This window comes from Garra rufa, chromosome 5 (assembly GCF_049309525.1).
Source record: "Garra rufa chromosome 5, GarRuf1.0, whole genome shotgun sequence".
Taxonomy (NCBI): Eukaryota; Metazoa; Chordata; class Actinopteri; order Cypriniformes; family Cyprinidae; genus Garra; species Garra rufa.
The window spans coordinates 27140746-27152713 of record NC_133365.1 but is presented as its reverse complement, the minus strand read 5'-3'; positions in this window follow the sequence as shown (position 1 = coordinate 27152713).

Here is an 11968-nt window from a genome sequence, read left to right as displayed (position 1 = left end):
GTTCAGCACCAGCACCAGACCTTTTCGCCGGCGTCACATTATACCACCAGCCACGAGCCTCGTATTAATAATCCTCCTGTCTATGCAGGTGAACCAACTAACTGTCGCTCGTTCCTCATTCAGTGTGAGGTGGTATTTTCGCTCCAGACCCAGACTTATGCCGCTGATAAATCAAAGGTGGCTCATGTTATTTCTCTATTGACGGGACGAGCTCGCGATTGGGGCGCGGCTCTCTGGGATTCTCGCTCTCCTTGCTGTGATGATTTCAGTCTTTTTAAGGCTGAGATGATTAAAGTTTTTGACAGATCTGCGTTTGGAAAGGAAGCATCTCGCTTATTAGCGGCTTTGTGTCAAGGCAAGAGGTCTGCAGCAGATTATGCTATAGAGTTCAAGACGCTCGCGGCTACAAGTGAATGGAATTCCTCAGCATTAGCGGCGCGTTTTTTGGACGGCTTGGAGGAGGATCTTAAAGATGAGATTTATGCCCGCGATCCTCCTGATCATTTAGATGACATCATCGAGCTTGCAATTCGTCTTGATGCTCGTATGGAATTGAGACGTAAAGTGCGGAGCAGTACCAGTTGGTCACGTGTTGACTCTTCATCTTCTTCCTCTTCTTTTGTGGAGGTACCAAGTTCGGAACCTATGCAGATTGGAAGGATGCGTTTATCTGCTGAGGAGCGGCAACGTCGTTTCACTAAGGGGCTCTGTCTTTACTGCGGTGGTCAAGGTCATATGGCTGCTGCTTGTCCAGTAAAAGCTCGCGCCCGTCAGTAGACAGGAGGGTCCTGGCGGGCGGCACTTCTATCTCTCCACCAGTTGGCTCTCGCACTATCATTTCAGCCATGGTTCTGTACAATGATTCTGTCATCAGATGCTCTGCACTCGTTGATTCAGGAGCTGAGGGGAATTTTATAGATGCGTCTTGGGCTCACCAAAGAGGTCTTCCTGTATTCGATCTTCCCTCTCCACTTACAGCCCATTCTCTTAATGGACATGAACTTATGACTGTCACCCACATTACTGGCCCGGTGAGTGTTATCACTTCCGGGAATCACAGAGAGGAGTTAGAATTTTATTTGTTTAATTCGTCTTCTATGCCGATTGTGTTGGGTCACCCATGGCTCTCACTTCATAATCCGCATATAAATTGGGCAGATAATAGTATTTTATCTTGGAGTTCTCGTTGTCATGCTGTTTGCCTTGTTTCTGCTTTGTCTCCTGTTTCTGTTTCTTCTGTGTTGCAGGAGGAGGTGGCAGATCTATCTCAAGTGCCTACTATTTATAGTGATCTGCGTGCGGTCTTCAGTCGGTCCCGAGCTGTCTCTCTTCCTCCTCATCGACCATATGATTGTGCTATTGATCTCCTCCCGGGTACTTCTCCGCCTCGCGGACGTCTTTTCTCCCTGTCCGCACCTGAGCGTGAGGCCATGGAGAAATATTTATCAGAGTCTCTAGCAGCAGGTCTGATTCGTCCCTCCTCTTCTCCGGCAGGAGCAGGTTTCTTTTTCGTGAAGAAGAAGGATGGCTCTTTGCGCCCTTGTATTGACTATCGGGGGCTGAATGACATCACTATTAAGAACCGGTACCCCCTGCCTTTGATGTCTACGGCCTTCGAGGTCTTAGGGGGCGCAAAGTTCTTCACGAAACTGGACCTACGCAATGCTTATCATCTTGTCCGGATGAGGGAGGGGGACGAATGGAAGACAGCTTTTAATACACCTACAGGGCACTTCGAATATTTGGTTCTTCCGTTTGGGTTGGCCAACACCCCAGCTGTCTTTCAAGCGCTCGTCAATGACGTGCTTAGGGACATGAGTAACGATTTTGTTTTCGTTTACCTGGATGACATTTTGATTTTTTTCCCGTTCTTTTCAGGTACATGTTCAGCATGTCAGACGAGTGCTTCAGCGGCTGCTAGAGAATCAATTGTTCGTGAAGGCGGAGAAGTGCACTTTTCATGCCCAGTCGGTTTCGTTCTTGGGATCCATCATTTCGGCGGAGGGGATCTGCATGGACCCTGCGAAGGTGAGAGCTGTTTCTGATTGGCCGACACCTGGCTCTAGAAAAGCGTTACAACAATTTCTTGGTTTTGCAAATTTTTATAGACGCTTTATCAGGAATTTTGGCCAGGTGGCGGCACCTCTGACAGCATTAACCTCCACCAATATCAGATTCTGTTGGTCTAATACTGCTCAAGTAGCTTTTGATGATCTGAAATTCAGATTTACTACTGCTCCAATCTTGATTTTGCCGGATTCTAACAGACAATTTGTGGTGGAGGTGGATGCTTCAGAGGTGGGTGTCGGAGCAGTTCTCTCCCAAAGATCCCCTCAGGATAATAAGTTGCATCCGTGTGCTTATTATTCTCATCGCCTTTCTCCCTCAGAGCGAAATTATGACATTGGCAATAGAGAGCTGCTGGCAGTACGCCTGGCTTTGGGTGAGTGGCATCATTGGCTGGAGGGGACGGCTACTCCATTTCTGGTGTGGACTGCTCACAAAAATCTAGAATATATTCGGTCTGCTAAGCGTTTAAATGCTAGACAGGCTCTCTGGGCTTTATTTTTTGGCCGTTTCAATTTTGTATTGTCTTACAGACCAGGTTCTAAGAACGGCAAACCTGACGCCTTGTCCCGGCAGTTCGACAGCCCTGGCGACACACCCCTCCCTGATACAATCTTGTCTTCGGATTGTTTGGTAGGGGCTGTCGTCTGGGGTGTTGAAAAGCAGGTTAAACAGGCATTGGCTCGAGTTGAAACCCCTTTGGGTTGCCCAGCGGGTCGATTGTTTGTTCCTGATTCGGTCCGCACCGCCGTCTTGCGATGGGGCCACTCCTCCAAACTCACGTGTCATCCAGGGGTGAGGAGGTCGCTGGCAGCCATCCGCCAGCGTTTTTGGTGGCCTGCTATGGTTAAGGACATTCGTCAGTTCGTGGGGGCGTGTAAGGTTTGTGCTCAAAATAAAACATCTAATCAATCTTCCGTTGGTCTGCTTCATCCCCTCCCTATTCCTTCCCGTCCCTGGTCGCATATTGCCCTGGATTTTGTTACTGGTCTCCCTCTATCCAGTGGCAATACTGCGATCCTTACTGTGGTGGATCGTTTTTCTAAAGCGGTCCACTTCATTTCCCTTCCCAAACTTCCCTCTGCTAAGGAGACGGCTCGGGTGGTCATTGACCATGTCTTTCGGATTCATGGTCTTCCGGAGGATGTGGTCTCTGACAGGGGGCCCCAGTTCGTCTCCCATTTTTGGAGGGAATTCTGTCGACAGCTGGGTGCCTCCGCCAGTTTGTCTTCAGGGTTTCATCCACAGACCAATGGCCAAACCGAGCGCGCTAACCAGGATCTTGAGCGGATGCTCCGATGCCTGGCTTCCCACAACCCTTCCTTCAGTCAGCAGCTAGCTTGGGCTGAATATGCCCATAACTCTTTGCCGGTGTCTTCGACTGGGTTGTCCCCGTTCATGTGCTGTCTTGGTTATCAACCCCCTTTGTTTCCTTCCCAGGCTGCCGTTCCCTCAGTCCAGACATTTATTCAGCGTTGTCGCTGTACCTGGAGCAGAGCCAGGGAGGCACTGATCCGGTCTGGGGGACGCACCAAGAGAGCGGCTGACCGCCATCGGACTGCGGCCCCGAATTATGTTTGTGGGCAAAGGGTATGGCTCTCTACTAGAGATTTGCCACTTAGGGTTCCATCACGTAAGTTGGCGCCTAGATTTATTGGACCATACCCTATTGTCAAGGTTGTTAGTCCGGTGGCGGTGCGGCTTCGTCTGCCTAATTCCCTCCGTCGTGTTCACCCTGTCTTTCATGTTTCTCGTATTAAACCTGTCTTGCGTTCTCCCCATTCTCCTCCTGTTTCTATTCCTCTCCCACCTCCTCCGCTGATGATTGAGGGCGCACCTGCCTTCATTGTCAGACGGATTCTTGATTCCAGACGCCGTGGACGGGGTTTTCAATATCTAGTGGACTGGGAGGGATATGGTCCGGAGGAGAGATCTTGGGTCCCAGCTCGGGACATACTGGACCGTACGCTGATTGAGGATTTTCATCTCCGTCAGTCCCATTCCGCCAGGGATCCGTCAGGTGGCGTCCCTGGAGGGAGGGGTACTGTCAGGTCGTAGGTTTGATCTGCCACTTCTCCTGCATGTTTGTTTTTCTTTTCCGCATGTCGGCCGCTGACAGCTGATTGTTTTTTGCAATCAGCGCGGCTGTGCATGCGCTTCCAGCTGAATCTCATCATCTCATTTAGTTTTTTCCTATTTATTCTGCTTATGTTCGTTTTTCATTGCTAGTGTGTTTTGTCGTCTTGACTTTACGTTTTTTCAGCTGTCCCGTTTGGTTGTTATGTTTTGTTTTTTCTCTTTTTGTTTATCCAGTTACTCCTCTTGATGACCACTCCGCAATTTTTGGCCCAATGGCTTGTGGATGAAGTGTTTACTCGTTCCAGTGTGAGAGATTCTTAAACCTGTGTGGAGAGACTGTTTATCTGGAATCTTATCGTTGCCCGTTCTGGAGGACTGTGCTTTGAGAGAATTGGCTTCGGGCTCGGATCTCGACTTTCGCCCGTTCCTGTCTATGCGAGCTGCCTTGTACAGTATGCTGTGGTCACCTGTCTGGACCTGGATTTTTGTCGGGACTCTGATCTTCTGAATATATTGAATAAATCCACTTGAGTCATTTCTGCATTTGAGTCCTTTATTCCTGGGAAACTTGACAAAAACCAATAAAAGTCCATGTAATTTGGTAGAAAATGTGTGTGCCTCTGCTGTGTGTGTAAAAGGGAATGTGACAAAGAGAATGTTAAAGTTTCTTTTTGTTCCCAACAGTTCAAACGTTCATAACCGTGAGTTATGAGCGACGCCTGAGTGGTGATATCATGTGCAAAACTGTAGAGCATGTCAGGTTTTAAATGATTTATGAAGTCCAGCACATACTGTGATAACTGACACTATAGGTTGGTTTTAAAGCATGGCTACACATCAAAGAGAACATTTTGAATAAAATAGTCACCATGATCTACAGGATTTTTCAGTAATCTTATGCACTGCAGGAAAGGTCCATCTCTTTGATGTCAGTCTCTTAAATTAGAATATGACACAGGTATGTAGTTTATTTCATGCATTTTTGCTTTGTTTACATTCTGTATGAGCCAAATAGCATAAATGTATTGCTTTGCCAGTTGCTGGACACCGGGCTTAAGTGGTGTATGGTACATGGGCTTAAGTGTCACTGGATTGCAAAGCTTGTCAGTGGGTTTACCGGAGCATGAATTCCTGTCTCCTTTTGTGTACTATTAATATGACCTGAAATTGAACCGTGTTCCATGTGGGTAACCGGAAACCCCACATCCGGGGAAACGTCATGCAAATGCCTTTGCCAAATGAGATTGTCAGAAATGTCATTATCACTGTGACTTTTTGTCTCGAGTTCCTATGTACTTTACCAAAGTGTACTTATCATCCTGGGTCCACAGGTCTCAATGGTGATTAATTTCACCATTCTAGTTGTTACACAGCTGAATAATCTCTTGGACGAATTTTGGAGAATGATAGGGTTTGCGTCCCTTAACCTCCTCCACATTTATTCATTTTAATATAGTCAAATGCTTTTACTGTCCAGTAGGGGGAGCTCCAAGCTACAAAATAAAAGTGCTTTAATGGTTCTTTGCACCTTTTTCTTCAACGCAGAGACTTCTGGTTCATTACCCGCTATAACGAGAAGAATAACACCATGCAGTAAACGGTAAAACTGTTTGCACTACAAACCAGTGTGTTCATAATTAAGATAATAGATTAAAATAACATGGAAACACCAATTTGCAATATCAAGCAGCAAAACGAGTCTGTTTTGTACAGTTATAATATATAAATATATAAATAGCTGGACATGGATGAGGCCGGTAGCCAGACCTATAACATTTACAAATGGCCAGTTCTTATGAAAAAAAAAGGTGGATAGGTACAGCAAGAACAAAGAAATTTGTGTTTTTTTAAATACAAACAAATATATATATAAAATATATATTTCAGTATTTAGCATTTCAATTCATAGTTAAATTATTTTTATATATTAATGATAATTTACTAAATACTTTTAAATCATTTGCTGAGACCCCTTATGGGCATGGTTGCCAAGTCTGTGGTTTTCCATAGGTTAAAACTTTGACATATTGCATAAACAATTAGGATTTCAAGCGTATAGGATTTGTTAAAAATTGTACTTTTGCAAACTAGTCCTAAGTTTTTTGCATATTTGCATATCTCAAAAAAACATGGTCACCATTGGCCATGAAGTTTAAGCACCTTTTAGACAAGGTTATTGGAGGCCGACAAGATTAACTCAGTGGGCCTGTTTGTGTCATGACTCATGGTTCTCCCTCAGCCTCCTGGGGTCGCTGTTTTCCCTTCCCGGCACTGCACTTCCCTGATTGTTCACCTGTCCTGATTGTCACTCGTGTTTTCCAGCTGTTCACTATTATCACAGTCTTTATAATCCCCACTTTCCCCCCACGCTGGTGAGTCTGCATTGTTTTCTGTGTCTTTTGTCTTGCATGTAATTTTGTGTTCCTGATCCTGGCCTTAGACCTTGTTTCATGTTTTGTTCAGTTTATGGTTCAGTTTATGTTTAGTTTGCCGTGTTGGCCTTTTGGTTTGTTTTGTTATTATTTTCATTAAAAATATCTTCCCCTGCATTTGGACCCAGATCTCCTCAATCCGAACGTGACAGAATGCAGACATCCCAGATGGGTCCAGCGGGGAGTAATTTTTTTTTCTCCGAGGAGGCGGAGGCGGCGTCGGCCGCTCGATTCGAGCAGGTTATTTACATCTACCTGGCCGAGATGGAAGCCTGCAAGGCCGAAAAGGCGCGACTGCGTTCCCGCTTGGCGGTGGGGGCGGAGTGGCTCTTCCGCGGGAAGACGGCTGGGTCCGTTATCTCCGTTCCTGACGCGGCGGTGTCCGCTATCTCCGTGCCTGACGCGGCGGTGTCCGCTGTCTCCGTGCCTGACGCGGCGGTGTCCGCTATCTCCATGCCTGACGCGGCGGTGTCCGCGATCTCGGTTCCTGACGCGCAAGTGAACGCTATCTCCGTGCCTGACGCGGCGGTGTCCGCTATCTCCGTGCCTGACGCGGCGGAGACAACGATCTCTGTTCCTGACGCGGAGACGACCGCTGTTTCTGTTCCTGACGCGGAAGCGACCGCCGTCTCTGTTCCTGACACGGAAGCGACCGCTGTTTCTGTTCCTGACGCGGCGGTGTCCGCCATCTCCGTGCCTGACGCGGCGGTGTCCGCTATCTCCGTGCCTGATGCGGCGGTGTCCGCTATCTCCGTTCCTGACGCGGCGGTGACCGCTATCTCTGTGCCTGACGCGGCGGAGACAACGATCTCTGTTCCTGACGCGGCCCTCACCGCGCTTTCTGTTTCTGACGCGGAGGCGACTGCGCTCTCTGTTCCGGACGCGGAGGCGACTGCGCTCTCTGTTCCTGACGCAGAGGCGGCTGCGCTCTCTGTTCCTGACGCGGCGGCGATCGCTGTCTCTGTTCCTGACGCGGCGGCGACCGCTGTCTCTGTTCCTGACGCGGCGGCGTCCGCTATCTCCGTTCCTGACGCACAAGTGACCACTTTCTCTGTTCCGGACGCGGCACTGACTGCTATCTCTGTTCCGGACGCGGCGGTGACCGCGTACGTTCCACTGGCGGCGAGGCCAGCTCGCGTTCCTCTGGCGGCGGCGTCCGCTGACGCTCCTCTAGCGGCGAGGCCAGCTCACGTTCCTCCGTGGCATGGGCCTGGCCCACCATCCCTCCCCCTGTTTCACCAGTCCCCCGTTCCACCTCCCTCCAGACTTGTTTCGGCCTTAGGGAACGTCTGGAAGCCATTCCGTAGGGGAGGGGTACTGTCATGACTCTGGGCTGCGGGTTCTCCCTCAGGCTCCTGGGGTCGCTGTTTTCCCTTCCCGGCACTGCACTTCCCTGATTGTTCACCTGTCCTGATTGTCACTCGTGTTTTCCAGCTGTTCACTATTATCACAGTCTTTATAATCCCCACTTTCCCCCCACGCTGGTGAGTCTGCATTGTTTTCTGTGTCTTTTGTCTTGCATGTCATTTTGTGTTCCTGATCCTGGCCTTAGACCTTGTTTCATGTTTTGTTCAGTTTATGGTTCAGTTTATGTTTAGTTTGCCGTGTTGGCCTTTTGGTTTGTTTTGTTATTATTTTCATTAAAAATATCTTCCCCTGCATTTGGACCCAGATCTCCTCCTTCCGAACGTGACAGAATGCAGACTAACAAGATGGGTCCAGCGGGGAGGAAATTTTTTTCCGCGGAGACGGTGATTGTGCCTTTCGCGGAGACGGTGACTGTGACCGAGGGGATGGCAGCCATTTGCGCTCGTTGGGCGGCGGAGGCGGCAGCGTCCGCTATCTCGGTTCCTGACGCGGCGGACGTTGAGGCGGCTGTGCCCGAGTGGATGGCGGCCATCTACGCTCGTTGGGCAGTGGAGGACGCTCGTCTGGCGGCGGTTCCCGGGGCGGCGGCGACCGCTATCTCTGTTCCTGACGCGGCTGTGACCGTGCTCTCTGTTCCTGACGTAGCTGTGACCGCGCTCTCTGTTCCGGACGCGGCAACCACAATCTCTGTTCCTGACGCGGAGGCGACTGCGCTCTCTGTTCCTGACGCGGAGGCGACCGCACTCTCTGTTCCTGACGCAGAGGCGACCGCGCTCTCTGTTCCCGACGCGGAGGCGACTGCGCTCTCTGTTCCTGATGCGGAGGCGACTGCGCTCTCTGTTCCTGACGCAGAGGTGACCGCGCTCACTGTTCCTGACGCGGAGGCAACTGCGCTCTCTGTTCCTGACGCGGAGGCGACTGCGCTCTCTGTTCCTGATGCGGAGGCAACTGCGCTCTCTGTTCCTGACGCGGAGGCGACCGCGCTCTCTGTTCCTGACGCTGAGGCGACTGCGCTCTCTGTTCCTGACGCGGAAGTGACCGCTGTCTCTGTTCCTGACGCGGCGGCGATCGATATCTCTGTTCCTGACGCGGAAGTGACCGCTGTCTCTGTTCCTGACGCGGCGGCGATCGCTGTCTCTGTTACTGATGCGGAAGTGACCGCTGTCTCTGTTCCTGACGCGGCGGCGACCGCCATCTCTGTTCCTGATGCGGAAGTGACCGCCATCTCTGTTCCTGACGCGGAAGTGACCGCTGTCTCTGTTCCTGACGCGGCAGCGATCGCTATCTCCGTTCCTGACGCACAAGTGACCACTGTCTCTGTTCCGGACGCGGCACTGACTGCTATCTCTGTTCCGGACGCGGCGGTGACCGCGCACGTTCCACTGGCGGCGAGGCCAGCTCGCGTTCCTCTGGCGGCGGCGTCCGCTGACGCTCCTCTGGCAGCGAGGCCAGCTCACGTTCCTCCGTGGCACGGGCCTGGCCCACCATCCCTCCCCCTGTTTCACCAGTCCCCCGTTCCACCTCCCTCCAGACTTGTTTCGGCCTTAGGGAACGTCTGGAAGCCGTTCCGTAGGGGAGGGGTACTGTCATGACTCTGGGCTGCGGGTTCTCCCTCAGCCTCCTGGGGTCGCTGTTTTCCCTTCCCGGCACTGCACTTCCCTGATTGTTCACCTGTCCTGATTGTCACTCGTGTTTTCCAGCTGTTCACTATTATCACAGTCTTTATAATCCCCACTTTCCCCCCACGCTGGTGAGTCTGCATTGTTTTCTGTGTCTTTTGTCTTGCATGTAATTTTGTGTTCCTGATCCTGGCCTTAGACCTTGTTTCATGTTTTGTTCAGTTTATGGTTCAGTTTATGTTTAGTTTGCCGTGTTGGCCTTTTGGTTTGTTTTGTTATTTTCATTAAAAATATCTTCCCCTGCATTTGGACCCAGATCTCCTCAATCCGAACGTGACAGTTTGAATCACTGTGAGAAATTTGAAAGGAATCAGCTACTTTGGGAGAAGGGGGGGGGGTGTTTAGAAGAGGGGCCTGTCCAAATTGACCCAAAATCCTATAAAGCCTAAAGGAAAATTAAAAACTTCACAAAACCTGGTGAGCACATGCGAGAGGTGATTCTAAACAAGCATGCAACGTTTTAAGAAGATCGGACCACGGCTGTCATGACTCTGGGCTGCAGCTTTTCCCTTCTCCACACGATGTCGCTGTTTCACTTCCTCCCGCACTTTCACTCCCCTGATTGTGTACACCTGTCTTGATTATGTCACATGTTTCTCCCACAGCTGTTCACTATTACCACAGTCTTTATAATCTTCATTCTCCCACCACTCTTATGAGTCTGCATTGTTTCTTGTCTCTGTTTCCTGTTGGTTTGTATTTGTGATCCTTGAACTCTTGCTCCAGTCTTGCTCTTGTTTATCGTGTCGTGTTGTGCCGTGTTGACCTTTGGTTTTGGTTTTGTTTGTTTGTGATTTGTTTGTTTATTTATATTAAAAATCCTTCCCCTGCATTTGGACCCAGACCTCCTTCGTTTACCGTGACAACGGCTGGCGCTATAACAGTAATAAACTTAATTAAAAAAAAAACAGTTCTATGGTAAATTACCTGGATTTGCCAAAAAAAAAATGATTTTGGTGGTTACACACTTGCTAAATAATGTATTTTTTCATATGAGCTTAGATGCCTTAAAGCGCTTGAACCCCTATATTTACTGCTTGCAGTATATTTTTTGACTGAAATGCTTGTATTGAATTATTTTATATACTACCAGAGATAAAACTGTGATAGATATTAGGTTTTGTGAAGAACTGGTAGGGAGCCATTGAGCTTCTTTATGAAAACAGACTGTGTTTATGATTACTAATATACTATACTATACTATACTATACTATACTATACTATATTATACTATACTTTGATTTTTTTTTAGAGGGATATGAAATTGTGTATAATGCATAACAATGCATTATACACATTATGTATTTTACATATAAGGGTAGCATATTTTGAGTTTTGATATTTGGACTACAGTCATTGGACTAGTTGTGTTACGAGGACCTGGCAACCCTGGCCCCTGGTTGAGAACTACTGCTGTAAATTGTTCTTGAATTAATTGTATGTTACTTTGGGGATTGAAAAAGTCTTGTTTAGATTACAGAATCTTCCAAACAGTGTTGGGAATCCGATGTCCAATGTAGAATATCTATGAAAAATTTCACAATCTAATGTGTAAGATTGATGACTGTATCTTTTATGTGGTTTCAGCAAAGACGTTTTTATTGATGTGTCTTTACATTTAATATACCAGCTTTATAGATAAGAATAATTTTTATCATTAGGAGGGAAATTATATTAATAATCAGTAACTTATAGTGTGCGTATGTGTGAGTTAACGACAGCCTTCAGATAATGTGATAAGTACCCGTGATTGCTTTTATGTAAATGAACAGACGTCTATAAATCAGCGGATGGGCCTAAATATAGTGACACTGAGACAAACTACTAATGCCTACAGCCATACTTACTCTGCCAAACTGGGGCATTGAAATTCATCAGTTTTCAAACAGAGGGGTGGGTTTTTAGGGCATGACAGCTTTTTTAAGGTGCTCACTGACATTTCAGGTCACAGTGTCTGTCCACCGTTGACTTGATTAGCATTGGCCTTGTCATTCAGTTCAACCAATATGAATATACAAACATGATGGTCCCTTTTAAGAGTTATGAATAGATAATATACTAATCTAAGATAATTAAAGAAGAAAGCACACCAACATTATTTAGTTGCCTAACCAGAATTCAAATTTAACATTTGAATAAGACGCATTTGAATTCAACATTTGAATGAGGAATTTGAATCTTTCAAACAGTAGTTATCTCCTCTTGAAAGAAATCTCTCTTTTTCACTAAGAGATGCACGTGTCAGGTAAATAAAACTTGGACCTTCCCTTGTGGATTCCGGGACTTCACTATTTATTTGTGACATGTGTTGGACAAGTGTGTGTGCCTGAGTAAAGGTTATTA